Source organism: Lissotriton helveticus, chromosome 1_1 (genome assembly GCF_964261635.1).
Source record: "Lissotriton helveticus chromosome 1_1, aLisHel1.1, whole genome shotgun sequence".
NCBI classification, from domain to species: Eukaryota; Metazoa; Chordata; class Amphibia; order Caudata; family Salamandridae; genus Lissotriton; species Lissotriton helveticus.
This window is the reverse complement of record NC_136057.1, coordinates 189,754,047-189,781,283: the sequence shown is the minus strand read 5'-3', so window position 1 is coordinate 189,781,283 and position 27,237 is coordinate 189,754,047. Positions and strand designations below refer to the sequence as shown.

The 27,237-nt window shown below is 44.5% G+C and overlaps 1 protein-coding gene across 1 annotated transcript in view; it reads right to left on the bottom strand.

Moving 5' to 3' along the window:
* Positions 1 to 25,933, bottom strand: part of LOC144783972 (uncharacterized) — a 206,097-nt gene extending 180,164 nt beyond the window's left edge. Inside the window, exon 1 of the mRNA XM_078662709.1 lies at positions 25,833 to 25,933. The gene's annotated coding sequence lies outside the window, so the exon portion shown is untranslated. The remainder of the gene's footprint in view (positions 1 to 25,832) is intronic.
* Between the last annotated feature and the right edge of the window lie 1,304 nt (positions 25,934 to 27,237).

The following is a 27,237-nucleotide window of genomic DNA, read 5'->3' as shown; positions in this document are numbered from 1 at the left end:
TAGCCGTCCGGGATGGCTATGGCGATGTCGTGGGCCGAGGAGGCATTCATCCAGGTTTCCGTGAGGAATGCGACGTCTGGAGCTGTTGTGTTGAGGAGTTCCCAGAGTTCGACGGCGTGTTTGTGGACGGAGCGGGTGTTGAGCAGGATGCACTTGAGGTGGTTGTTGTTGTCGTTGCTGTATTTGGTGGGGGGGGTGCAGGTATGGAGGCAGGTGAATTTGCCGGCTTGGCAGGTGAAGGGTCAATGGGTGCGCTTCGGGGTGGCTTGGTAGCAGGCGGGTGGTCGTCCGGTGTTGAGTGCGTTGAGGGCGGCGGAGTCGTATCTCAGTCGGGCAGCTTGGCTTTGGCGGGGGCCAGGGGTTCTGGCGCTGGGCGCGGTCCAGGCGCGGACGGGCACAGATGGGCTTGCCTTTGGCGCGCTTTTAGTGCGCCAGCGGCGCGCCCGCTACGCGCGTCCGCTGCGCAGTGGCCTCCATTAAGAGGGATTCATGAAAGGGGGTGGTGATGGACAGAGCATCTGAATTAAGCAGGACACTCCTACCCAGTCAAAAGATCAGGGCTTGATCCATCACCGTTTTTTAGCTCACTACACCATCCCAGTTCAGAACCTGGCTACATGCAAATTAGTCTGTCCCTGGCCCAGTGCATCATGGGAACAGGGCAGACCAAACTACCAAGCCAATTCTTTACTGGAAAGGAAACAAGCTTCCGGGGACCGGTTTCTGGCATTGCAGCCGTCTTCGGCCCGGCTTGCTTGAATCCTGATGGTGCAGTGAGCAAGGGACTCATGTCTGAGCATACCCTGCCACTCCTATAGTGGCCAAAACGATTCATGAAAGGGGGTGGTGATGGACAGAGCATCTGAATTAAGCAGAACACTCCTACCCAGTCAAAAGATCAGGGCTTGATCCATCACCGTTTTTTAGCTCACTACACCATCCCAGTTCAGAACCTGGCTACATGCAAATTAGTCTGTCCCTGGCCCAGTGCATCATGGGAACAGGGCAGACCAAACTACCAAGCCAATTCTTTACTGGAAAGGAAACAAGCTTCCGGGGACCGGTTTCTGGCATTGCAGCCATCTTCGGCCCGGCTTGCTTGAATCCTGATGGTGCAGTGAGCAAGGGACTCATGTCTGAGCATACCCTGCCACTCCTATAGTGGCCAAAACGATTCATGAAAGGGGGTGGTGATGGACAGAGCATCTGAATTAAGCAGAACACTCCTACCCAGTCAAAAGATCAGGGCTTGATCCATCACTGTTTTTTAGCTCACTACACCATCCCAGTTCAGAACCTGGCTACATGCAAATTAGTCTGTCCCTGGCCCAGTGCATCATGGGAACAGGGCAGACCAAACTACCAAGCCAATTCTTTACTGGAAAGGAAACAAGCTTCCGGGGACCGGTTTCTGGCATTGCAGCCGTCTTCGGCCCGGCTTGCTTGAATCCTGATGGTGCAGTGAGCAAGGGACTCATGTCTGAGCATACCCTGCCACTCCTATAGTGGCCAAAACGATTCATGAAAGGGGGTGGTGATGGACAGAGCATCTGAATTAAGCAGAACACTCCTACCCAGTCAAAAGATCAGGGCTTGATCCATCACCGTTTTTTAGCTCACTACACCATCCCAGTTCAGAACCTGGCTACATGCAATTAGTCTGTCCCTGGCCCAGTGCATCATGGGAACAGGGCAGACCAAACTACCAAGCCAATTCTTTACTGGAAAGGAAACAAGCTTCCGGGGACCGGTTTCTGGCATTGCAGCCGTCTTCGGCCCGGCTTGCTTGAATCCTGATGGTGCAGTGAGCAAGGGACTCATGTCTGAGCATACCCTGCCACTCCTATAGTGGCCAAAACGATTCATGAAAGGGGGTGGTGATGGACAGAGCAGCTAAATTAAGCAGAACACTCCTACCCAGTGAAAAGATCAGGGCTTGATCCATCACCGTTTTTTAGCTCACTACACCATCCCAGTTCAGAACCTGGCTACATGCAAATTAGTCTGTCCCTGGCCCAGTGCATCATGGGAACAGGGCAGACCAAACTACCAAGCCAATTCTTTACTGGAAAGGAAACAAGCTTCCGGGGACCGGTTTCTGGCATTGCAGCCGTCTTCGGCCCGGCTTGCTTGAATCCTGATGGTGCAGTGAGCAAGGGACTCATGTCTGAGCATACCCTGCCACTCCTATAGTGGCCAAAACGATTCATGAAAGGGGGTGGTGATGGACAGAGCATCTGAATTAAGCAGAACACTCCTACCCAGTCAAAAGATCAGGGCTTGATCCATCACCGTTTTTTAGCTCACTACACCATCCCAGTTCAGAACCTGGCTACATGCAAATTAGTCTGTCCCTGGCCCAGTGCATCATGGGAGCAGGGCAGACCAAACTACCAAGCCAATTCTTTACTGGAAAGGAAACAAGCTTCCGGGGACCGGTTTCTGGCATTGCAGCCGTCTTCGGCCCGGCTTGCTTGAATCCTGATGGTGCAGTGAGCAAGGGGCTCATGTCTGAGCATACCCTGCCACTCCTATAGTGGCCAAAACGTGAAGAATTGGCTTGGTAGTTTGGTCTGCCCTGTTCCCATGATGCACTGGGCCAGGGCCAGACTAATTTGCATATAGCCAGGTTCTGAACTGGGATGGTGCAGTGAGCTAAAAAACGGTGATGGATCAAGCCCTGATCTTTTGACTGGGTAGGAATGTTCTGCTTAATTCAGATACTCTGTCCATCACCTCCCCCTGTTATGAATCGTTTTGGCCACCACAAGTGTGGAAGGGTATACTCAGATGTGAGTCCCTTGCTCACTGCACCATCAGGATTCAAGCAAGCCGGGCCCAAGACGGCTGCAATGCCAGAAACCGGTCCCCGGAAGCTTGTTTCCTTTCAAGTGAAGAATTGGCTTGGTAGTTTGGTCTGCCCTGTTCCCATGATGCATTGGGCCAGGGCCAGACTAATTTGCATATAGCCAGGTTCTGAACTGGGATGGTGCAGTGAGCTAAAAAACGGTGATGGATCAAGCCCTGATCTCTTGACTGGGTAGGAGTGTTCTGCTTATTTCAGATACTCTGTCCATCACCACCCCCTGTTATGAATCGTTTCGGCCACCACAAGTGTGGAAGGGTATACTCAGATGTGAGTCCCTTGCTCACTGCACCATCAGGATTCAAGCAAGCCGGGCCGAAGACGGCTGCAATGCCAGAAACCGGTCCACGGAAGCTTGTTTCCTTTCCAGTGAAGAATTGGCTTGGTAGTTTGGTCTGCCCTGTTCCCATGATGCACTGGGCCAGGGACAGACTAATTTGCATATAGCCAGGTTCTGAACTGGGATGGTGCAGTGAGCTAAAAAACGGTGATGGATCAAGCCCTGATCTTTTGACTGGGTAGGAGTGTTCTGCTTAATTCAGATACTCTGTCCATCACCACCCCCTGTTATGAATCGTTTTGGCCACCACAAGTGTGGAAGGGTATACTCAGATGTGAGTCCCTTGCTCACTGCACCATCAGGATTCAAGCAAGCCGGGCCGAAGACGGCTGCAATGCCAGAAACCGGTCCCCGGAAGCTTGTTTCCTTTCCAGTGAAGAATTGGCTTGGTAGTTTGGCCTGCCCTGTTCCCATGATGCACTGGGCCAGGGCCAGACTAATTTGCATATAGCCAGGTTCTGAACTGGGATGGTGCAGTGAGCTAAAAAACGGTGATGGATCAAGCCCTGATCGTTTGACTAGGTAGGAGTGTTCTGCTTAATTCAGATACTCTGTCCATCACCACCCCCTGTTATGAATCGTTTTGGCCACCACAAGTGTGGAAGGGTATACTCAGATGTGAGTCCCTTGCTCACTGCACCATCAGGATTCAAGCAAGCCGGGCCGAAGACGGCTGCAATGCCAGAAACCGGTCCCCGGAAGCTTGTTTCCTTTCCAGTGAAGAATTGGCTTGGTAGTTTGGTCTGCCCTGTTCCCATGATGCACTGGGCCAGGGCCAGACTAATTTGCATATAGCCAGGTTCTGAACTGGGATGGTGCAGTGAGCTAAAAAACGGTGATGGATCAAGCCCTGATCTTTTGACTGGGTAGGAGTGTTCTGCTTAATTCAGATACTCTGTCCATCACCACCCCCTGTTATGAATCGTTTTGGCCACCACAAGTGTGGAAGGGTATACTCAGATGTGAGTCCATTGCTCACTGCACCATCAGGATTCAAGCAAGCCGGGCCGAAGACGGCTGCAATGCCAGAAACCGGTTCCTGGAAGCTTGTTTCCTTTCCAGTGAAGAATTGGCTTGGTAGTTTGGTCTGCCCTGTTCCCATGATGCACTGGGCCAGGGCCAGACTAATTTGCATATAGCCAGGTTCTGAACTGGGATGGTGCAGTGAGCTAAAAAACGGTGATGGATCAAGCCCTTATCTTTTGACTGGGTAGGAGTGTTCTGCTTAATTCAGATACTCTGTCCATCACCACCCCCTGTTATGCTCCATTAAGAGGGGGCAAGGGAGGGAGGAGCAGGTGGGAGCGGGGGTCCAATCAAGCGCGGGGGGCGGGACCGCAGGGGAGGCAGCGGCGGGAGGCGGGAGCAAAACCGGCGGGAAAGTAGAGGCAGCAAGGTGGCAGCAAGGGTGGTGCTGACGTGGCGGTGGAGCGACCTGGCCTGTGACCAGGGTCAACAACCTGATCAACAACAACTGGTATCTCTGAACAACTTCCAAACTCTCACTAAAGTTGCATTGGACAGTCTGGTGGAGAGTGTTTCCCCGTATGATCCCTTCCCCTCCAGAATATGGAGGTCATCTGGCCGAGACACTCTTCCTTGGTTCAGGCAGATATGTAATCAGTCCCTGGAGGAAGGAGTGGTCTCGGAGGATTGGAAACTGGAGGTGGTGACTACACTGATTAAAAAGCCTTCCCTGGATCCGTCAGTACCGGCTAATTTCAGGCCTATTTCTCTCCTACCCTACCCAGTGAAAATCCTAGAAAAAACAGTTAGTAGGGAACTGTCACGTTTTTTGGAGGAGAACTCCCTGCTTGACAAAGATCAGTTTGGCTTCCGCCCAGGTCATGGGACGGAGTCGGCCCTGGTCACAATGTTGGATAACCTGCGGATGCGTGCCGACAACGGGAATGCCACTGTGCTAGTGCTTCTCGATATGTCGGCCGCATTCGACATGTTGAACAATCTCATCCTACTGGAAAGACTAAAGAAGCTAGGAGTGAAAGGTCGGGCACTGCAATGGTTACAATCTTAAATAGCTGGACGACATCAGGTGGTAACACTAGCTCCATTCACTTCTAGTAAATCACCAGTCATCCATGGGGTGCCGCAGGGTTCTGCGAACAGTCCCGTTCTATTTAATATTTATCTGCAGCCCCAGCTCCCCATTATAAAGCTTGACAGAACTTTTTTGTGTATTCTTGACACCCGAGCCTCTGATATCAGTAGGACAAAAGTTTACATATCGGCATGTTTCTGCTGGAGGAGGTATTCCTCGCACTGAAATCCTACTGTGTTTTTTTCTACATAGATATGGTACTGTTCTTTACCAGCATCCCTTTCTATATTATTCTTGCTAAATAAACTCAGTTCAAATTTCCATTAAACAGGCAAAATCCCTCTCCGATTTGTATACCAAACTGTATACCCGTAAGCATTTTGAAAGATGTGCAAATTAGAAAAGTATGCAACGAAGATGTTTAATATTTATTGAAACAATGAATTCAGAAGTACTGCTATGCTTCTTGCTACGGGGTAAATGCACCAGTTTTCGATCTTCCGCACCTTCATTACTTAATGTATTGATACCTGCATTCTCATCTAGTCTCAAAAAGATATTTGCCCATTCTACTGAAGCCAATGTTCACCATGCTGGCATCAATGCAGCCCTCAGGCACACTACAGACCAAACTTTGTGGCCCCTGGAAAATGTTTGGGAGTGCCCCCACGTGCTAGAGAGTCTACCTCAATTGTCAAGCACACAATTCAGCACCAAATCCAATTGTCAAAGCAAGGTCAACAATACGGAGCTCCCTCCACCCGCACCACACCAACATACATTTTAGAAACATTCTGAAAAAGTTAACTTAAACATGCCGTGCCCAGAGGCGCACATCAATCATAGTCACTTGATTGGCCAACGATCAAGTCTAGGAAACAATCTGTTTGGAACTGTAATGGACAAGGGGCAATCAATCTCAATAAACGCAACACCATTATCGACATTCATCCATACTCACAACATTACAAAAACAGTAGCTGGATCAAAACCCTTTTACACTCACATCAAACAACACAACCCTTTACTAAATAAGAAAATGTAATAAACTATATTAGCTTTACCCAACCGAACAACCATACACAGCTGATGAAATGAAATCCCAGAAACCTATGAAAATGGCAACCAAAACTTTTAACCTCATAGCTGCGTCGAACGTTCAGCACCCAGTGCTGAACGTTCAAATAACGAGCGCTGGCCCATCGGCCAGCGGTCATGTGCAGCACTGGCAAGGTAGTGCTCGCGACGACCGTTGGCCGACGGCAGCGCTTAAGGGGTTAAGTGCTAAAGTGCCATACATACTAATTGTTGAAGGTGCTAAACAACTGCTGATAACATAGCAAACCAGATCGTAGCAGCCATCTGAGAAGTGCCAGCAATAGCAGCCGAGCTAATGACTCTCTACGGCAGGGATTTAACCCCTACGAGGTTACATATAAACACGTCAGCACCGCCACCACAAGGGGCCCGATTCACAGAACTAACTTAAGACACAATCCTAAACTTACTACTTTTGGTATTCACAGAAGTTAGGATTTTGTCTTAAGACAGACTTAAGACAAAATCCTAACTTAAGTCTGTCTTAAGACAAACTTAAGACAAAATCCTAACTTCTGTGAATACCAAAAGTAGTAAATTTAGGATTTTGTCTTAAGTTAGTTCTGTGAATCGGACCCAAGATATCCAACCGTAGAAGTAAAACGCATACTATCTGCAATTGCAAGATAGAATAAAATCGCAGCCCGGCAGCCATTTTCTCCAGTGGCATTTCACACAGGAGAGTTTCAAGACTGGTTTCATGTAATGGGCAATCCAATTGAAACCTTTTTATGTATGATTTTTGTTTCCAAATTGAGTGTTCTGACATTTCTGAAGGTCAACCGCAGTCGCAACTTTTATTACTCTGACACTCGTTTCGAAACCATGGACTCGGAAGTCAGCGCCTCGATACAAGGGCAATCATAAAACACTCTGCATGTCATTTCAGCAAAATATGCTCATGGGTGTCATATGCCTCCCATCTAGGTCAGAAGTGCTGCAACCTACAGCAGCAATTTCCTTGACAGTATATAGACCAATTTATCTTGCACTCACTGACAATACCAGAGCGTTGCTTCAGAAGAGTCGCTGAATGCCATAAGATACTTTCATTTTGGTCTCCACACGATTTCCACTGTTGACACACTAAGCACGAGAGGAACAAGCGCTCACCATTGCCTTGTCCTCCCCGTGACCCCGTGCGACTCTGAGCTCCGTGCCTGCTTCACAGATTTTGTGAAGACTTTTCTTATCTGCTTGTTAAATAAACAAGCAGATAAGAAAAGTCTTCATGACAGCCGTGAATCAGGTGAGCCATTCCAACAAAAAGCCAAAGGGATGCAACGCAAAAGCCTCCGGTCCAATGGGAAGCCAGCTTTTACCATAAACGCTGATGCTACCCAATGGAAATGAGGGGCGGAACTTCGAGTCCCCTTCTTGTTTACTATAAGTCTTGAGGCGAGGAACGAATGCGAGCTCCAACGCCAGCCAAGACCTAAAAATGATGGTTCCAGCCAGGAAAATAGATTGGGCACTTCTTACGGCTTGTAAACAAAAACAGGGAGAGGCTGTAGCTACCTACAGGTGCACATTTATTTGTAGATCGATTCATGGGAAATTTGCTTCCCGAGATATCGGTACGTTTAAAGAATTCTGAAAGTACATGTGCTTCAGTAACCCCGAAAGCTAATATGGCTCAGTATTATCAGAATCAGGTGACCACTGAGCAAGAACGAAAAAAAGGAGAAACTAAAAGAATTGAAAACTAAAGTAATGATGGCCCAGGCCTATGGACCCCAAGGTCGAGGTCGTGGTCAAACCTATGGTGAGAATTTTAGACAAACACCTCCAGTAGGGCCACCCCGTAGACAGACTCCATTAGGATGATGATCAATATGCTTATTGCAAGGAAAGAGGACATTGGCATTCTGAATGCCCAGTTTTAGCTGCTGGTGGGAGAGGAAGAGGACAGGTGAATGCTAGTCGGGGGACTTCAGCTCCTCGACAGCAGCCACAGCAGGTTCAAGCTCAAGAGAGAAATAGGTCAGGAAATTACTTTGATCAATGAAATAATCAATATTCTATGGAGGATTGGGAATCAGAGGAAACTGTAGAAACACAATTTTGCCTAGGACAGCGTAGCACAAGAAGGACCAGTTGAGATACCTGTAGACCAGTCAGGGCCATATATAACAGCAGCCATACTTGGGCAGGACCAGAAATTTATAGTAGATACGACAAGTAGAGCGATATCTCAGAAACTGGTCCCTGGGACACCCTTGTCTGGACAAGTAATTACATCGATAGGGTTTGATGGAACACCAACTCCTAGCCCTGTGTCTCAGAAACTACCTTTGCAGGTTAAAATGTTATCACTTCAGCCTCTTTTCTACTTCCCCCACACGCCGCAGATAATTTGATGGGACTTGATCTTTTGAAATATTTCCATACTACTATACATTGTTCCCCATCTGGAGTACGTGTTATTTTTGGGAAAAATACATTGCCTAAACAATACAATTTTTCTTTATGTTCGGATCTTGATTCTATTCCCTTATGTGTTTGGGCTACTGCTGATACATATGTGGGTAGAATGGACATTTCCCCAGTGCACATACAGGTTCGGGAGGATGCTTCCTTACCAAGGGTCCCACAATCTAAAATATCAACAGAAGGTGAGGATGCATTGATATCTATCATTGACGACATGATACGTACAGGAGTTGTTGAGGAAGTTTCCTCTTATGTATGCAATAGCCCCATTCTCCCCATCCTAAAACAGGGCGATGGAAGAGGGGACAAGGTTTACCGATTCGTGATTGACTTAAGGGAAGTCAACAAAACAGTGATTCCTCAATATCCTGTCGTCTCTGATATTACAACCTTGTTGACATTAATCCCACCCACAGCCATTGTATTTTCTTTTATTGACCTCAAAACGCCTTTTTCTCTATTCCTATACATGAGAATAGTAGATATCTATTTTGGTTTTCATTACGGGGCTGCTCATTTAGATTTTGTAGGGCTCCACAGGGCTATACAGAAAGTCCTAGCATTTACAGTCAGGCACTTAAACAACAGTTGGATGAACTTATTTTGCCACCAGGAGTTACACTTGTGCAATATGTTGATGACATTTTGCTAGCCGCCGACACAGTTGTCCACTGTAAAGAAGCCACTCTCTCTCTATTGCATCATCTTGCTGTTAAGGGACATAAAGTCTCTAAGAATAAGCTGCAATATTGTCAATCTGAGGTCAACTATTTGGGTCACCTCTTGTCTAAAAAAGGCCGCACTCTGACTAAAGACAGGATTCAAACGAACCTAAAAATTCCTATTGCAAGTACTAAAAAAGAAGTCAGGGCACTTATTGGTATTACTTCCTGCTGTAGACAGTGGATCCCAACTTCTCACTTATCATTAAACCTTTTTTGTCCCTTGTTACTAAAGACACTCTCCTCTACCATGGACATCTGAATGTCAGGAGGCATATAAGCAGCTGGTGCGTCCCTTTGTTCTGCTCCAGTGTTAGGCACTCCAGTCTATGCAAAACCTTTCATACTGTATGTACACAAGAGAGAAGGATGTGCATTGTCAGTTTTGACACAACCTTATGGTAATAAGCATCGTCCATGTGCTTATTTCTCAGCTGTATTAGACCCAGTGGCCAGAGGACTTCCAGGTTGTCTTAGAGTGGTTGCCGCTACCGCCATCTCGACAATCTGAGGGGATAGTGTTAAGTAACAAGCTTATGGCTATGGTACCACATTCTGTAGATGCACTCCTGAATCAGACTAAGACACAACAGTTGACTAGCGCTAGGCTCACAGGCTATGAAATTATGCTTTTGGTACCTCATATGACACTCAAGAGATGTTTGACAAATTCATGAGTTGCACGATTGTATTTTCCTAACAGAAGAATAAACTAAAGGAAGAATAGATCTTAAAGATACACCTTTGTCAGATCCTGAGGGAGAACTATGGGTGGATGGCAATTGTTTAAAACTACCTGATGGCACTACCTCTGCATGCTATGCCATTACCACATTACAGACAGTGGTAGAAACAGCTTGTATACCACAAAAATCTGCCCAAGCTGCTGAACTCATTACCCTTTTGAGGGCTTGCGAACTCAGTCAGGGATTATCAGAATATATTTTTACAGATAGCCAGTAGGCATTTGGTGTGGCACACAATTTTGGCAAGCTTTGGAAGGAACGGGGATTCCTAACCTCCCACGGTTCTAAAATACAACATGGCGAATTGCTAAATAGTCTTCTTACTGCCTTGACATTGGCAAAGAGTGTCGCCATTATCAAATGTAGTGCCCACAAAAAGGTTATAGACAAAGTAGGACAAGGAAATGCTTTCACTGACGAAGTTACACGAGAAACTGCAAGTGCACCCACCAGTAAAATGTATGTGCTACAATCCCAAGCTGAAAGATGGGAAAACATATATACAGACATTAAAGAAATACACCAGTCAGCCACTGAACAAGAAAGGGCAGAATGGCAAAAGGAAGGAAAGTTAGATGACGAGGGATGTTGGAGGTGAAAAGATATGTCTAAATGGAAGTTGCCCTATGCTTATTTATTACCTTTTGTGACTATGGCTCATGGACCTGTTCACATTCGTGCCAAAAACTTGGGGCCCGATTCACAGAACTAACTTAAGACAAATTCCTAAACTTACTACTTTTGGTATTCACAGAAGTTAGGATTTTGTCTTAAGACAGACTTAAGACAGACTTAAGACAGACTTAAGACAGAATACTAACTTAAGTCTGTCTTAAGTCTGTCTTAAGTCCATCTTAAGACAAAATCCTAACTTCTGTGAATACCAAAAGTAGTAAGTTTAGGATTTTGTCTTAAGTTAGTTCTGTGAATCGGGCTCACAGTCTCCCAACTAGAACAGGTTTGGTCTAATAAGCACATTCAGAAAACGGCTGAGAACTTAATTAAACATTGCATGATATGTCTACAGCACAGTACTAGGATGGGAGTATCAACCCCTACTGGTAGATTTTCCCCACCTCAGATTCCCTTTGAAGCACTCCAAATGGATTATATTCAATTAGAACGCTGTAACAATTTAAAGTATGCACTAGTAGTGGTTTGTTCCTTTAGTAAGTGGGTAGAAGCTTATCCCACCAAAGACAACAGCTAAAATCTTGATAGAAGAGTTTGTTTCCTGCTTCGGAATTTGTAGCGTCCTATGGAGTGACAACAGCCCCCACTTCACTGGCCAGATAATAGAGTACCTAATGAAGTGTTAAGGAGTAAAGCAGAAGTTTCATGCTGCTAATAATCCCCAGGCAGCGGGTCTGGTTGAAAAGTATAATGCCACATTGAAGTTAAAACTAGCAAAGATACAAGCAACAAGGGGCATTAATTTGCCAGATGCCTTGCCTCTAGCATTGTTATCTGTTCGTTCCATTCCACATAGTAGGAATGAACTTTCTCCCCACGAGATCGTCTTTGGTAAGCCTATGAATGTATGGGGACCCACAAGGCCAAATGTAATCAAAGGAATACGGTACCCTGTTTTGAGCGATTACCTGAAATCTTTTTAACTGAAAAGCTGTCTCTGATTTACGTGGAGAAGTGTGGCTCAATGGTTAGAGCGGCAGACCCTGATGCAGAGGTCTGGCCCGGACTAGGGTTCAATTCCCACCTCGGCGGGTCTTGGGCTCATTTTCCCCAGACCTGATAATTCTCGCCTCAGTGCCTATTCTAATCATGGGTCCCACTCTGCAACTCTGGGCAATAGCTTGCTTAATCTCCACAACGGCTCCAACAGCGCTAGGATGACTGACTTCACCTTGGGGGTGCCCAGGAGTGGGCACTTCACAAGGAAAGGCCAGGAAGTTTTCCACAGCGCTATGTCCACAGCGCCTTGAGACCCCTTCGGGGGTGATTCGTGCGCTATATAAAAGCACTACATTTACATTTATTTACATTTTGCATGAACTATTCCATACAAATCAGAAGGTCCGGCTCATGGTCTCCAACCTGGGGAGTTTTTTTGATAAAGATTTTCCATCGTTCTAAAAATCTGGAACCTCGCTTGAAGAACGCAGAGAAAGTTTTGCTTACGAACTGCTATCCGTGTCACCTACAGACGCCATTGCATCAATGCTACACACTGCAAGCGAATCCCAGCAACTGTTCTCCATCCAGTAGGCAGAAACAATCTGAAAGACAACTTACAGACTCAGAAAAGTATTGCTCCTCTGAACGAAGACATTTTGTTTCCTGATCAACTACGCCTTCAGCAACAAGGTACGATTTACGACCAAGGAAGGGAAGGAGCAGATCGAGATACCGGAGGACTGGTTTCAGTTAGTGCAACGGTTCGGCTGTGACACGGTAGGATCACAGAATCGGTAGAACTAGATTCAGAGGGGATACGTGTTCAGTGGTGCCTGGATCTCTCTCCGACCTGTAGTTGTATCGATACCAAGAAGGAGAAATGAAGGAATTGGGATCTAAGCCTCAGCTTTCTGCTTGATACCGCACCTGCATAAACATTGGTAAATAATCTAAATTGGGGTATTGTAGGCTGTGTATACATGCAGAGTCAGTGCAAAAGAACAGCTGGCGCCCGCTTGGGGTTTTTCAGAGAATGGTAAAGCTTCAAGTAAAGTTTACCTAGATAGCATATCTTGTTGTGCAGCTTCAGTACGCGACAATTGCACAAGGCACCAAGGCTGTTGATTCTTACCTTTACTTCCTTTGTTTGTTTTTCCCAAAGCTCTATTTACCTCTGGGCGTCCCTTGTTTGTGATCTTTGCTATAAAAACCTATGTAACCATCATTCGGGGTGCTTGCTCCTTGAGTATTTCCATGGTGCTTGTCGGATGAGGCCCCATTCATGAATGCTAATAAATGACATATGGTTTGGACTTTGCTCCAGTGTCGATTCCTCTTTACTTGTTAAGAACCCGTGGACAAAAGGGTGACCCTGCACCAGTGGGTTATCAATAACTTGCTTCCACACCTCCTTATGTTTCTTCCTTCTAAAAATCCCTGCGTAAGATTCTCCCTTTCATTGAGAGAAGAACTGAAACAAACCGTAATAGTTGCCCTAATTCTTTCTAGCATTGACTATTGCAATGCTCTTTTCCTTGTCAATGATAAACGCCTACTATCAAAACTTCAGTTCGAGCAGAACGCCGCAGTGCAGGTGCTGCTGGACATCCTTAAATGTCATCCCATTTCCAACAGCATTAGGGACCTCCACTGGTCCAGCAAATAATCGAATTTAAGGCTCCTTGTCTGGTACATAAAGCGCTACATGGGGGAGGGCCTCGGGAGGTACAGAAACTTTTTTCCTTGCATGTCCTGCGGCGCTACTTCAGATCAGCCAGCAGGGGGCTGGTTCAGGTCCCTAGAATTTGAAGGGCAAGATGGGGCGGAAGAAGTCTCTCCCATAGGGCAGCTAAGCTTTGGAATACGCTGCCAGTTCTAACTAGATTACGATCAAACAGACTCCTGTTCAGGAAGATGCTTAAGACCTGGTTATTACCGTCCAAGTAAGCAGTAACTATACTCTGGGCTTCTCTCAGGTGAAGTGCACACTACTTTCACTGCCAAGACGCTTCGGCATTCGCTGCGCTTTACAAACGATTACTTACTTTACTTGTTAGTTTTAACGTTCTTTCCTTCCGCAATGTGAATCACTCTAAAGTTAAACTTCAATACTTTGATAGATAATCTGGCCGTGGCTTTTTAGATTTTGTTTCTAGACAAAATATCAACGAGTGGTCTGTGATCTGTCTTTAAACAAGATATTCTACCCCAGAGATATATCTTAAACTTGTCAACACCCCAAAGACATACCAACATTTCTTTTTCTATTACAGAATTTTTTGTTTCTAATCCGTTCATCCTTCTGCAAGCAGACCATACAGTGACTTCCTTGCCATTCTTCACATGTGGCAAAACAGCCATACGCAGTACGCAATAGTAGCTACATTCTCACAATGTTTGCATCCTTCCATACAAGACTGTAGTGGGGAGGTAGTGAAAATATTTTGTTTGATGCAATCAAAACTTTGTTGACATATTGAAAACTATTCAAATTCAAATTTTTTTTTTAACTATTGCCTAAATCATTCAGTCAGGTCCGTACATTTTTTATAAACTTTGCATAGAATTCACAAAGACCTAAAAAAAAAAAAAACAGAGATGCCCTTATCCATTGGATGTGGTGCATTTACAATACCATCAATAACGCTCGGTTTGGGTTTAACCACTTCTGATGTCAACAGATGGCCTAGGTACGGGAAACATCCTTTACAACGAAACTTTTACAACGCAGTGCTATTACAACGCAGGTTTTACAACGAAAACCATTACAACGCATTGCGCTGGGGGGCGCTCTAGGATAGGGAATAGATTTAATGTATTATCCAACACCTTCCCTAGTGTCCACGGGGACTGGAGTTGGAATAGTAAATTAAACGATTCACTATCCAGCACCCCAAAGCGCTATGCGTTGTAAAGGTTTACGTTGTAAAACTCGCGTTGTAACAGCATGCGTGGTAAAAGCATGTGTTGTAACGTCATACATCCCCTAGGTACTAAACGTAATATACTCCAAAGATACATTTGTCTTCCCTGATAACAACACCACTGGATTCCAAGGTGGACAGCACTCTTACAACATGTTTGTCATGAACTTCTTTCGTATCAGCAAATATCAAGATGCCATCCTGAAATATTATTACATTTGAGATGCTCTTGAACATTTTCATCATGACATTTTGAAACACAGAAGCATCTGAAGCCAGCCCAAACTGGAGTTACAAGGGCACCCGATGACACGCCGGTTCTAAAGCCAATTGGACTGACGTACAGCACATACTTCCACTTTTGTAACCTACAAGTAGAAAGTGAGGAAAAAGCACTGCACTGTGTACAGATTACCTTTTCTTTCAACATCTTTCATAGTGTAGTAATATATTGTAGAGCATCATGCACACATTTCTTCTTCTGGAAGTCCCCCTTTACTGGCTTATTAAAAGCAGTGCCCTGTAAATTCCCTCATGGAGCAGTCAGTGTGCACAGATTTCTCACAGTGCAGTATAAAGCAGTGCAGTGTGCATACACTTCTCATAGTGTAGTAAAAAACAGTGCAGTGTGACAGATTTATCATATCATGGTCAAAAGCAAAGCAGTGCAGTCAACAAGTTTACTTTAAGTATGTCCTTGTAGTGTAGTAAAAAGCAGTAAAGAGTGCACAGATTTTTTAGTTTGGTAAATGCAGTGTAGTGTGCACATATTTCTTAGTGTAGTGAAAAGCAGTGCAGTGTGCACAGATTTACTGTTTAAGTTGTAAATACCTCTCAGTGCAGGAAGAACAAGTGCAGAGAACATATTTATCATGTTATAGTGAAAAGCAGTGCAGTGTAAACAGATTTCCTGTTTAAGTTGTAAATAACTCTCAGTGCAGGAAGAAGCTGTGCAGTGGACATATTTCTCGTGTTATAGTGAAAAGAAGTACAGTGTGTGCAGATTTCTCAGAGTACAATGTAAAGGAGTGAAGTGCTAATAATGTTCTAACAGTGTAGCAGAAAAACAATGAGATATGCACATATTCCTTACTGTGCAGAAAAAATCTCAGTGTTAAAAGATTTCTCAAAGTGCATTAAGCAGGAGTTCAGAATGCACAATCCATAGTGCACATACTTCTCATACTTAAACAGCATTGGAGTGTGTATAGATTCGTCAGAGTGCAGTAAACAGCACTGGAGTGTACATTGATGTCTCCTAGTGCAGCAAAAAGCTGTGCAGCGTGCCCTTATTTCTCAATCTGTTGTAAACAGTAGAACAGTATGCACATACTTCTTACAGTGCAACAAAAAGCACCGTGCAATGCTTTATCATAGTCTAGTAAATGTAATGAAAGTGTGTACACTAAGCGCAGTAAACAACAATGCAGTGTACACAGATTCTTCAATGCAGGAAAAAGCAGTGCATCCCTTATTTTGCAATCACACAGAAAAAAGTGCGGTGTGAACAGATTATTCAGTGTAATTAGATACAAGGTGCACAGAATTTTCATAGTGTAGTATAAAGTAGTGCAGAATGTGCACATTTCCCAATGTAAGATTCAGTGCAGATCCCTCATATTGTAGTATGATGCAGTGCAGCGTGCACATATTTCTTACAGTGTAGTAAACAGCTGTGCAGTGTCAGGGGTGTGGAATTTTTGAAAAACTGTACTTGTCCAAGGGACAAAGGGATACAATAATCTTCTAGCCCTGTAAAGAAATCCACTAGTCCCACACACTCTATAAAACCAAAAGCTATACAGACTAGCAAGGACTTTACTAGTCAACTATAAAACCCAAAGTATACATGACCATCTCTGTAAATGTAATGTAAATGTACAGGAATTTATATAGCGCAAATCACCAAGCGGTTTCTAAGCGCTTGCTTAGGGAACCCGTCCTGGTATTCCCCTGTGAGATAACCCCGGCAGGGTATCCGCAAGGTGAAAGCCAGGCATCCCGCCGCGTGCCTCTTTGCACTTGCAAACTCTCCTATTATAAAGTATTACCTTCCACACTGTTTTCTTGCTATCAGCAGTAATCATTTGCCTTTGCAATAACTTGCCATAGGGCCCATACCAATTCCACATCTTCATCATAGGGTTCATAACCCGCCTGTTCTCTTTTCTCACAACAAGGGTTTCACACACTTACTGTTAAATTACACCACTCCCTTACTACAAATATACCTTCACACTATATACATTGGAATGGATATCCCTCTGACTACCCATTCCATGACCTTCTCTCCACTCCCTCATCACAGGCTCTGTACCCCTAGCACATTTCACTACAAGTTCTCCTCCCCTCTCATAAGAGGTTTTATTCCATCTCCAGTTTCACCATAGGCTTCATCCCTTCCAAAACCCTCTCTTGTCTACTGTTGCTACCTTGCCTCCACTTATCACAGGCTGCTCAGCCTTCTTTACCCCCTCTGCAATCTCATCTAAGTGCTCTGAGCAACCGTTTTACCTTAACCAGCTCACTTTGCTTCCTGCCTTCCATCAGCCCTGCCAACTGCCTCCAAAGAAACAGAGGAAAGAGTCAAAATTGAGAAGCCTGCACAATACAGCTCTGAGAGTGGATATTTCAATAGCATAAAACCCGAATCAATGAAGGGAATGTTATGAGACTCACAGATGGCACGGAGGTAGACCTCAAGGGGACCAGGCTGGACTGAGGTGGAGAGAACAGACACCCAAGCTGTGAATTATTGAAAAAATCACCAGGCAATATTCAGTGAGCTATAAACTGGCATCAAGCACCTGCAGGTAAACTGCAAGAGACGGGTTATGAACCTTGTTTGTTCTCAATCTGTTATTATAAGGCTGCTAAATAGTTTTTTTGAGCATTATTAATAGACCATCCAGGCAGTGTCATATTTTAAACCCCAACTTTCAATTTCTACCAGCCAAACAATCGTGGCATATAATCCCTACCACTAAAGACTGTTTATGACACTACACACTTGTATGATTAATAGTCAGTGTATAATGTGTGTGAGATGCAGGGGTTGGGAATTTGTATCGCCCGACGCCCTGGACATGAGGATTCTTGTTGCGGACAAGAAGTTTTATTGTCTGCTTAGTCCTCCGGACAAGTAGACATTCTCTTTAACCATTGTGCCTCTAATATAATCACAAAGCAGTTATTATCCGATTGGAATATGCAATCTTAGTGAATGCGCCTTTTTTTAGGTAATTATGGTAACTAAAAGCCTGGCTGCAGCTGTGGGAAAGTTTGTGCTGTTGTTTTAATCTCCCCTCTGTTGTTTTATTCTCCCCATCGGGATGCTCTCCCCTTCGCATCTGCACGCGTATTTAACCCTGCAAGTGCATTTGCAAAAATAAACTTTTGGCATGTCTTTCTGAGCTCCCCAGCCGGCCCTGCCAAAAAGCCAAAAAATACCGTTATTGCTCACTGTATCTGTAAGGTCCGTCAGGGCTGGCTCAAGGGCGGTGCGATCAGTGCCACCGCAAATATATTATGGCTTAAAAACCACCTGCTGCCTCGTTCCTTCCCTCCAGCAATTTTCAGATATCAATAAAAATGTCAAGATTACTCCGGTGATTAATGTTCTTCCTGGAGAGAGAAGGAGTTTTGTCTAGTGGAAGTTTGACTACTCGTAAGTTAGCTCAGAGGGTTACTATGCCTGCTGCTAAAAACGTGTGCCATGCAGATTGCAAAGTGCATGTAATATTAATAGGTAAATAGGTTACTGCTATTGTCAGAGAGATATTTGTTATTTTGCAGTTTATAAGTTAGAATCCTAATAGAGAATAATGAGGTATTAACTGTCATCAAAGGTCTGCATGCAAACTGCAGGGTTTATATTAGACCTACATGTCTTTTTTTGCCCGGCTTTTCCTTAACATGATCTAGCTAAAAAGGTTCATTTGGGTAGAAATGAATTATTACTATTGAAGAAAACCCCTAACAATTAGAGTTATGTTTTAAATTCTGAATTTGAGCTTTTCCAGACCAAGGACTATATTTGCCTATCAGTAAAGTATGGATGACATGTGACTCTTACATCTTGTAATCCTCTGTCTTATGTAACGTGTTTCTTACACACTGATTTACACGTGTGATTGTGTATGATGTAAAGTGCTCTGACACCTCACACTGGTATGAGTGGTGCTATAAAACGAAATAAATCTGAGAGACTGGTTATGGAGATTTGAGGGGCACCGTTAACTGGTGGTAGTGAGGGAATAGGAATCTGTGGTGGAAATGGTCACTCGAGGGCGCCAACAAACATTGTCACACAGGGCGCCACCAATGCTAAAGCCGGCCCTGAGGTCTGTGTTAGAACACCGGCTCCCATATTAGTTATGCTTCCGGGTGCTAAAAGTTGCTGCACATACGCTCTTAGTTAAACAATAAAGATATGCCAATAGTGGTGCTGGGTGGATTCCCCTGCAGTGGTAGATGCTTACGTGAGCGGGGTCAGGGAAGGTGCATGTCGTACGTTGTAATTCCTTGAGAGTGTACAGGAATGCTGTGTATGCAAATTCTCGAAAAGAGTAAGAAGTCAGATGAGCCTTGCGAGCTGAAGTTGAAGGCAAGGAAGCTGAACAAGGAGGATGGGGTGCCACTGGACGCCCTCAATTACATAAAGGGTTACGGATATAAGATGTACTTGTTTGATAAACATACAGATTTCTCACTGCTTAAAAGCCCCTGAAGTCAGCTGTGTGTGAACACCAAAGAGCCTTAAAACCAGTAATGCAGGAAATATTTGATGCACTTGTAGAGAGTTCTGAAGTCCCCGATTCAAGGAACTGCTGGGACATTCCTCTATTTACTGTGCAGAAAGATGCATGCTGCCATTTGTGATGCCATTTTCCACAGGAAAGCAGTTTCTGTCCAGGGGAATAGATAGTCTCATTTGCGTAGGCTCAGTGTCAAAGTTGATAAATATGAAATGCAGGAGCTTCTAGGAGGCACTTACTGAAAGCGCAAAAAACTCAACTAGTGGGAACAAAATCCCAACCAAGAGGCAGGCAGCAAGCAACGGAGTGGGACATTGGGCGTGTTTCAAAATGCTCAATCCTTCTTTTACTACATTGTCTTAAAGGCATATGTTTCCCAATGGAGGTGGTACTGACCTTTCTTCACTGGGAGCTCGCTGTTGGTGGTTAATGCACCCTCTGTGTCCCCTAAGGTGCCCATTCCTCCTTCTCCCTGTCTTCCCCAGTTTTCTAACTTCACTGTTTTCTGTTCCCGTTCAAGTAACCTATCTGATCAGCTGCTACAATTTGTGTTTCACCATACGTGGCTCACTTACCCTGAGCCCGAGCCTAGACTCTCATGGGGATGATCAGGCTCCCGGGGCGAAACGCTAGTAGTCTGACCCGCTCTGTGCGCTCTCCCCCACTTTCCTCAGGTATTTGGATCCTTTTCTCTAAATACCTCCTTTGTTTAATGCCACACCATAATCATAAATGCCCACCTCAAGCTGTTCTCTAGTGCCCACATATCTGCTTTGAATCCTTCAGTTGCTTGTGCCCAGCCTGTCTCTTCCTCCCACCACATTCACTGAACTTTTAGCACCACATTCTAGTGCTATATCTCAGTCGTTCACAAGTTCTCCCCTACTAGCCAGTACTTGTTGTTGATATTATAGTGCTTCACACTTCACTCGTGTTCTTTTCAAGCACTATAAAAACAGACTTTACCTCTACTTTATCAGATGATAATCAGTGACCTTAGAAGGCTGAATGATGGAGGCTGCCCTGCCAGGGTTTTAGTAATCTTCTCTTCCAGCTCGAGCCCAAAACTAAGAGAACATTTAAAGTGCCATCATCCCTCCTTCTGTTCGAGTATAATCCTGGGTGGAAGCTATCTAGATCCTAACACCTAAATGCCACAGTAATGGGGGAAACAAAGGCACACAGCTTGTTATCACTTAAGTAAAAAAAAAGCTAAGATTTGGAGGCTGGTTTTTGATTTTCTGTAGCTCCTATATGTAATACATATGCATGCACTGTAAAAATTTCAGCTGAATAAGTACGTATGAGTATTTATAGGAATGACAAAATAAATAGCAATTCCTAACTTTTTTAATTTAATACTTTCATAGCGCTACTTATCCCACTGTAAGGTGCCTGAGCGCTTTACATCTCACACACATTATACACTGACTATTAATCACACAAGTGTGTAGTGTCATAAACAGTCTTTAGTGGTAGGGATTATATGCCACGATTGTTTGGCTGGTAGAAATTGAAAGTTGGGGTTTAAAATATGACACTGCCTGGATGGTCTATTAATAATGCTCAAAAAAACTATTTAGCAGCCTTATAATAACAGATTGAGAACAAACAAGGTTCATAACCCGTCTCTTGCAGTTTACATGCAGGTGCTTGATGCCAGTTTATAGCTCACTGAATATTGCCTGGTGATTTTTTCAATAATTCACAGCTTGGGTGTCTGTTCTCTCCACCTCAGTCCAGCCTGGTCCCCTTGAGGTCTACCTCCGTGCCATCTGTGAGTCTCATAACATTCCCTTCATTGATTCGGGTATTATGCTATTGAATTATCCACTCTCAGAGCTGTATTGTGCAGGCTTCTCAATTTTGACTCTTTCCTCTGTTTCTGTGGAGGCAGTTGGCAGGGCTGATGGAAGGCAGGAAGCAAAGTGAGCTGGTTAAGGTAAAACGGTTGCTCAGAGCACTTAGATGAGATCGCAGAGGGGGTAAAGAAGGCTGAGCAGCCTGTGATAAGTGGAGGCAAGGTAGCAACAGTAGACAAGAGAGGGTTTTGGAAGGGATGAAGCCTATGGTGAAACTGGAGATGGAATAAAACCTCTTATGAGAGGGGAGGAGAACTTGTAGTGAAATGTGCTAGGGGTACAGAGCCTGTGATGAGGGAGTGGAGAGAAGGTCATGGAATGGGTAGTCAGAGGGATATCCATTCCAATGTATATAGTGTGAAGGTATATTTGTAGTAAGGGAGTGGTGTAATTTAACAGTAAGTGTGTGAAACCCTTGTTGTGAGAAAAGAGAACAGGCGGGTTATGAACCCTATGATGAAGATGTGGAATTGGTATGGGCCCTATGGCAAGTTATTGCAAAGGCAAATGATTACTGCTGATAGCAAGAAAACAGTGTGGAAGGTAATACTTTATAATAGGAGAGTTTGCAAGGGCAAAGAGGCAGAGATAGTCATGTATACTTTGGGTTTTATAGTTGACTAGTAAAGTCCTTGCTAGTCTGTATAGCTTTTGGTTTCATAGAGTGCGTGGGACTAGTGGATTTCTTTACAGGGCTAGAAGATTATTGTATCCCTTTGTCCCTTGGACAAGTACAGTTTTTTTTAAAATTCCACACCCCTGGAGATGTAAAGCGCCCAGGCACCTTACAGTGGGATAAGTAGCGCTATGAAATTATTAAATTAAAAAAGTTAGGAATTGCTATTTATTTTGTCATTCCTATAAATACTCATACGTACTTATACAGCTGAAATTTTTACAGTGCATGCATATGTGTTACATATAGGAGCTACAGAAAATCAAAAACCAGCCTCCAAATCTTAGCTTTTTTTACTTAAGTGATAACAAGCTGTGTGCCTTTGTTTCCCCCATTACTGTGGCATTTAGGTGTCCCATTACTGTGGCATTTAGGTGTTAGGATCTAGATAGCTTCCACCCAGGATTATACTCGAACAGAAGGAGGGATGATGGCACTTTAAATGTTCTCTTAGTTTTGGGCTCGAGCTGGAAGAGAAGATTATTAAAACCCTGGCAGGGCAGCCTCCATCATTCAGCCTTCTAAGGTCACTGATTATCATCTGATTAAGTAGTGGTAAAGTCTGTTTTCATAGTGCTTGAAAAGAACACGAGTGAAGTGTGAAGCACTATAATATCAACAACAAGTACTGGCTAGTAGGGGAGAACTTCTGAACGACTGAGATATAGCACTAGAATGTGGTGCTAAAAGTTCAGTGAATGTGGTGGGAGGAAGAGACAGGCTGGGCACAAGCAACTGAAGGATTCAAAGCAGATATGTGGGCACTAGAGAACAGCTTGAGGTGGGCATTTATGATTATGGTGTGGCATTAAACAAAGGAGGTATTTAGAGAAAAGGATCCAAATACCTGAGGAAAGTGGGGGAGAGCGCACAGAGCGGGTCAGACTACTAGCGTTTCGCCCCGGGAGCCTGATCATCCCCATGAGAGTCTAGGCTCGGGCTCAGGGTAAGTGAGCCACTTATGGTGAAACACAAATTGTAGCAGCTGATCAGATAGGTTACTTGAACGGGAACAGAAAACAGTGAAGTTAGAAAACTGGGGAAGACAGGGAGAAGGAGGAATGGGCACCTTAGGGGACACAGAGGGTGCATTAACCACCAACAGCGAGCTCCCAGTGAAGAAAGGTCAGTACCACCTCCATTGAGAAACATATGCCTTTAAGACAATGTAGTAAAAGAAGGATTGAGCATTTTGAAACACGACCAATGTCCCACTCCGTTGCTTGCTGCCTGCCTCTTGGTTGGGATTTTGTTCCCACTAGTGGAGTTTTTTGCGCTTTCGGTAAGTGCCTCCTAGAAGCTCCTGCATTTCATATTTATCAACCTTGACACTGAGCCTACGCAAATGAGACTATCTATTCCCCTGGACAGAAACTGCTTTCCTGTGGAAAATGGCATCACAAATGGCAGCATGCATCTTTCTGCACAGTAAATAGAGGAATGTCCCAGCAGTTCCTTGAATCGGGGACTTCAGAACTCTCTACAAGTGCATCAAATATTTCCTGCATTACTGGTTTTAAGGCTCTTTGGTGTTCACACACAGCTGACTTCAGGGGCTTTTAAGCAGTGAGAAATCTGTATGTTTATCAAACAAGTACATCTTATATCCGTAACCCTTTATGTAATTGAGGGCGTCCAGTGGCACCCCATCCTCCTTGTTCAGCTTCCTTGCCTTCAACTTCAGCTCGCAAGGCTCCTCTGACTTCTTACTCTTTTCGAGAATTTGCATACACAGCATTCCTGTACACTCTCAAGGAATTATAACGTACGACATGCACCTTCCCTGACCCCGCTCACGTAGGCATCTACCACTGCAGGGGAATCCACCCAGCACCACTATTGACATATATTTATTGTTTAACTAAGAGCGCATGTGCAGCAACTTTTAGCACCCGGAAGCATAACTAATATGGGAACCGGTGTTCTAACACAGACCTCAGGGCCGGCTTTAGCATTGGTGGCGCCCTGTGTGACAATGTTTGTTGGCGCCCTCGAGTGACCATTTCCACCACAGATTCCTATTCCCTCACTACCACCAGCTAACAGTGCCCCTCAAATCTCCATAACCAGTCTCTCAGATTTATTTCGTTTTATAGCACCACTCATACCAGTGTGAGGTGTCAGAGCACTTTACATCATACACAATCACACGTGTAAATCAGTGTGTAAGAAACACGTTACATAAGACAGGATGACAAGATGTAAGAGTCACATGTCATCCATACTTTACTGATTGGCAAATATAGTCCTTGGTCTGGAAAAGCACAAATTCAGAATTTAAAACATAACACTAATTGTTAGGGGTTTTCTTCAATAGTAATAATTCATTTCTACCCAAATGAACCTTTTCAGCTAGATCAGGTTAAGGAAAAGCCGGGCAAAAAAAGACATGTAGGTCTAATATAAACCCTGCAGTTTGCATGCAGACCTTTGATGACAGTTAATACCTCATTATTCTCTATTAGGATTCTAACTTATAAACTGCAAAATAACAAATATCTCTCTGACAATAGCAGTAACCTATTTACCTATTAATATTACATGCACTTTGAAATCTGCATGGCACACGTTTTTAGCAGCAGGCATAGTAACCCTCTGAGCGAACTTACGAGTAGTCAAACTTCCACTAGACAAAACTCCTTCTCTCTCCAGGAAGAACATTAATCACCGGAGTAATCTTGACATTTTTATTGATATCTGAAAATTGCTGGAGGGAAGGAACGAGGCAGCAGGTGGTTTTTAAGCCATAATATATTTGCGGTGGCACTGATCGCACCGCCCTTGAGCCAGCCCTGACGGACCTTACAGATACAGTGAGCAATAACGGTATTTTTTGGCTTTTTCAGAAAGACATGCCAAAAGTTTATTTTTGCAAATGCACTTGCAAGGTTAAATACGCGTGCAGATGCGAAGGGGAGAGCATCCCGACGGGGAGAATAAAACAACAGAGAGGAGATTAAAACAACAGCACAAACTTTCTCACAGCTGCAGCCAGGCTTTTAGTTACCATAATTACCTAAAAAAAGGCGCATTCACTAAGATTGCATATTCCAATCGGATAATAACTGCTTTGTGATTATATTAGAGGCACAAGGGTTAAAGAGAATGTCTACTTGTCCGGAGGACTAAGCAGGCAATAAAACTTCTTGTCCGCAACAAGAATCCTCATGTCCAGGGCGTCGGGCGATACAAATTCCCCACCCCTGAGTGTGCACAGGTTCCTCATAGTACAGTAAAAAGCAGTGCAAAGACTCATATTGCAGTAGCACAGGTTCCTCATAGTACAATAAAAAGCAGTGCAAAACTCATATGGCAGTAAGAAGCTGTGCAGTGTGCACAGGTTCCTCATAGTGCAGTAAAAATCAGTACAGCATGCACAGATTTTTCACAGTGCAGTAATATGCAGAACAACATGCACAGATTCCTCATAGTGCTGTATAAAGCAGTGCTGTGTGCACAGATCTGCCAGAGTGCAGTAAGATGCAGTGCAATGTGCGCAGACTTTTCACTGGGCAGTAAAATGCAGTACAGTGTGCACAGATCCCCTCTATAACACAAATAATGAACACAAACACCCCTAGGGCCGTTTGGAAAGCTCACCCAGAGGTCTCCGGATAGAAGAGCCTAGCACAGCCCGGTTACTGGTAGAGATTTCCTCCAGGATTATTCAGTCTATTTCTGCAAATACAACAAAAGGTGCTCACAATCTCCTACCTGAGCAGAAACCTGTGCAGATATTCCCAGGCTCTCTCCTCCCTCGGGGGCTGGAGCGGGGCAGGTGCAGGTTCGGAGCCTCAGGGGCGCCTGTGAGTGTCTGAAAGTAATGTCAGCATCCGTCACTGGTGCTGTCTCTGCCGCCGCTGACCCAGAAGAGGAAGCCCTTCTCCCTTCGCTATAATGTGTTCAGTGGATTTCATCAGCAGGAGAGGAGCGCTCTCTGCTGTCCACTGACAGAAACTGCCTACGGTCGTGAATGCATTTCACAAAACATAAGCCTTTCGTTTGCAGGAAAGGCCTGGGTTTTAATATGTGACAGATAGGGTTGCCAAGTTTGAGCTATTGGCATTGCTAAATAATGCAACACCAATACCTCAAACTTTAATAATGCGAGACCTATTGCATTGCAAATGCTTGTTTTTGTTTGTTTCATCCGTGATGGATCTCAGATGCCCAATCCGATTCCTCATGTTGGCCGCATTAAATTGGGGGACTGAGAGCAGACCACATCCACTGATCCTCTCATTGCGGCACATGGACTCGAGGTGTCAGTCTCAGAGCTTTGTACATACTAACCGGCCGGGGAGGCAACCAGTGTAACTTCAACCTTACCCAATGAGTGCTTAGGGCAAGCCGTAATGTTCTCAACTACTTGTGAACGCTGTACCACATATTCAGAAGGCCCAAGTCCATGAAAGATTAATGACTGTCATGTGTGCGTCTGTCAGTTTAGGCACCTGCTGCAAACATCCACTGCGTCAAAGGTCAGTGCCTGTCATGTACAAATGTCATACAATGACAGACATCACAGGAAGCTATGAAATAAACCAATCCCGAAAATACAGATTGGATACCCTTACTTAATATACAAACGCAGTGGGTGTACAAAAAGTCATACTGTGTGACATGAAGTGCACGATCAGTGAGTGCAGAGGTCATAACACATGAAATACATCATCAAAGAATATACAGACATAATATACCAGCATTAAACACACCATCAGTTTACGTGCTAACACCGTTTATTGACATTAAATACACCAGAAGCTAATGTACATACGTCCTATGAAACAACATCAAATGCAGCAGCAATCCCTGTGCTGAGGAAATTTTACTACAGCAATTCATGACCTGAGGTCCTACATGGACATGAAATACATCAGGGGACAAATCATTTGTGCGCTGACTGGGTCTGTGTGCTTCTTTATGGTGTCTTGAGCACATACATTAACTAGGGACTATCCCCTAGTTAATGCATGTTTTGCTCACAGCAGATCTCGGAAACAAAGAGCCTCTTGGTGTTTCCGGGCTCTGCTGTCAGAAAAACATGTATGAACTCGGATATCATACAGCCTTAGCAGTCAATGTACAGGCAATGACACAAAATACACCATACATGAAT